The sequence below is a fragment of the Lolium perenne genome, chromosome 7, assembly GCF_019359855.2.
Source record: "Lolium perenne isolate Kyuss_39 chromosome 7, Kyuss_2.0, whole genome shotgun sequence".
NCBI lineage: Eukaryota > Viridiplantae > Streptophyta > Magnoliopsida > Poales > Poaceae > Lolium > Lolium perenne.
In genome coordinates, this window is record NC_067250.2 from 311,351,713 (window position 1) to 311,355,140 (window position 3,428).

Below are 3,428 nucleotides of genomic sequence, written 5' to 3' on the forward strand. Positions count from 1 at the left end.
TGAACACCATTGTTGATAATGATATAGAAAGTTCTAAGCTTGGGGAAGCTGGTTTTCATGATCTTTTTAGTCCCCCAAGCATTGAGGAGAAAATTTACTTTGATGATACTTTACCTCCTATTTATGATGATTATAATGATAGTAGTCTTTTGGTGCCACCTGTTATGGAGGATAAATTTGATTATGATTACAATATGCCTCCTATATTTGATGATGAGAATAATAATGATAGCTACTTTATTGAATTTGCTCCCACTACATCTAATAAAATTGATTATGCTTATGTGGAGAGTAATAATTTTATGCATGAGACTCATGATAAGAATGCTTTATGTGATAGTTATATTGTTGAGTTTGCTCATGATGCTACTGAAAGTTATTATGAGAGAGGAAAATATGGTTGTAGAAATTTTCATGTTACTAAAACACCTCTCTATGTGCTGAAATTTTTGAAGCTATACTTGTTTTATCTTCCTATGCTTGTTACTTTGCTCTTCATGAACTTGTTTATTTACAAGATTCCTTTGCATAGGAAGCATGTTAGACTTAAATGTGTTTTGAATTTTCCTCTTGATGCTCTCTTTTGCTTCAACTACTATTTCTTGCGAGTGCATCATTAAAACTGCTGAGCACATCTTAATGGCTATAAAGAAAGAACTTCTTGGGAGATAACCCATGTGTTATTTTGCTACAGTACTTTGTTTTATATTTGTGTCTTGGAAGTTGTTTACTACTGTAGCAACCTCTCCTTATCTTAGTTTTTTGTTTTGTTGTGCCAAGTAAAGTCGTTGATAGAAAAGTTCATACTAGATTTGGATTACTGCGCAGAAACAGATTTTTGCTGTCACGAATCTGGGCCTAATTCTCTGTAGGTAACTCAGAAAATTATGCCAATTTACGTGAGTGATCCTCAGATATGTACGCAACTTTCATTCAATTTGGGCATTTTCATCTGAGCAAGTCTGGTGCCCTTTTAAAATTCGTCTTTACGGACTGTTCTGTTTTGACAGATTCTGCCTTTTATTTCGTATTGCCTCTTTTGCTATGTGGGATGGATTTCTTTGTTCCATTAACTTCCAGTAGCTTTGAGCAATGTCCAGAAATGTTAAGAATGATTGTGTCACCTCTCAACATGTGAGTTTTTGATTATGCACTAATCCTCTAATGAGTTTGTTTCGAGTTTGGTGTGGAGGAAGTTTTCAAGGGTCAAGAGAGGAGGATGATATACTACGATCAAGAAGAGTGAAAAGTCTAAGCTTGGGGATGCCCCGGTGGTTCACCCCAGCATATTTTAAGAAGACTCAAGCGTCTAAGCTTGGGGATGCCCAAGGCATCCCCTTCTTCATCGATAACATTATCAGGTTCCTCCCCTGAAACTATATTTTTATTCCATCACATCTTATATGCTTTGCTTGGAGCGTCTGTGTGCTTTTATTTTTGTTTTGTTTGAATAAAATGGATCCTAGCATTCTTTGTGTGGGAGAGAGACACGCTCCGCTGTTGCATATGGGCAAATATGTCCTTAGGCTTTACTCATAGTATTCATGGCGAAGTTTCTTCTTCGTTAAATTGTTATATGGTTGAAATTGGAAAATGATACATGTAGTAAATTGCTATAATGTCTTGGGTAATGTGATACTTGGCAATTGTTGTGCTCATGTTTAAGCTCTTGCATCATATACTTTGCACCCATTAATGAAGAAATACATAGAGCATGCTAAAATTTGGTTTGCATATTTGGTCTCTCTAAAGTCTAGATAATTTCTAGTATTGAGTTTTGAACAACAAGGAAGACGGTGTAGAGTCTTATAATGTTTACAATATGTCTTTTATGTGAGTTTTGCTGCACCGGTTCATCCTTGTGTTTGTTTCAAATAACCTTGCTAGCCTAAACCTTGTATCGAGAGGGAATACTTCTCATGCATCCAAAATACTTGAGCCAACCACTATGCCATTTGTGTCCACCATACCTACCTACTACATGGTATTTCTCCGCCATTCCAAAGTAAATTTATTGAGTGCTACCTTTAAAATTCCATCATTCACCTTTGCAATATATAGCTCATGGGACAAATAGCTTAAAAACTATTGTGGTATTGAATATGTACTTATGCACTTTATCTCTTATTAAGTTGCTTGTTGTGCGATAACCATGTTTCTGGGGACGCCATCAACTATTCTTTGTTGAATATCATGTGAGTTGCTATGCATGTTCGTCTTGTCTGAAGTAAGAGAGATCTACCACCTTATGGTTAAGCATGCATATTGTTAGAGAAGAACATTGGGCCGCTAACTAAAGCCATGATCCGTGGTGGAAGTTTCAGTTTTGGACATATATCCTCAATCTCATATGAGAAAATTATTAATTGTTGTTACATGCTTATGCATAAAAGAGGAGTCCATTATCTGTTGTCTATGTTGGCCCGGTATGGATGTCTAAGTTGAGAATAATCAATAGCGAGAAATCCGATGCGAGCTTTCTCCTTAGACCTTTGTACAGGCGGCATAGAGGTACCCCTTTGTGACACTTGGTTAAAACATGTGCATTGCGATGATCCCGGTAGTCCAAGCTAATTAGGACAAGGTGCGGGCACTATTAGTATACTATGCATGAGGCTTGCAACTTGTAAGATATAATTTACATGATACATATGCTTTATTACTACCGTTGACAAAATTGTTTCTTGTTTTCAAAATCAAAGCTCTAGCACAAATATAGCAATCGATGCTTTCCTCTTTGAAGGACCATTCTTTTTACTTTTATTGTTGAGTCAGTTCACCTATTTCTCTCCATCTCAAGAAGCAAACACTTGTGTGAACGTTGCATTGATTCTTACATATTTGCATATTGCATTTGTTATATTGCTTTGCATTGACAATTATCCATGAGATATACATGTTATAAGTTGAAAGCAACCGTTGAAACTTCATCTTCCTTTGTGTTGCTTCAATGCCTCTACTTTGAATTATTGCTTTATGAGTTAACTCTTATGCAAGACTTATTGATGCTTGTCTTGAAGTACTATTCATGAAAAGTTTTTGCTTTATGATTCACTTGTTTACTCATGTCATATACATTGTTTTGATCGCTGCATTCACTACATATGCTTTACAAATAGTATGATCAAGGTTATGATGGCATGTCACTCCAGAAATTATCTTTGTTATCGTTTTACCTGCTCGGGACGAGCAGAACTAAGCTTGGGGATGCTGATACGTCTCCGACGTATCGATAATTTCTTATGTTCCATGCCACATTATTGATGATATCTACATGTTATATGCACATTTTATGTCATATTTATGCGTTTTCCGGAACTAACTGACATAGGCATCCCAAATGGGCCTGCCAAAGATAGTACCCGGGGTTTACTGAAGGCCCACTACCCGAAGAATAAGAAGATTCGGGAGCCCAAGATATATCAAGG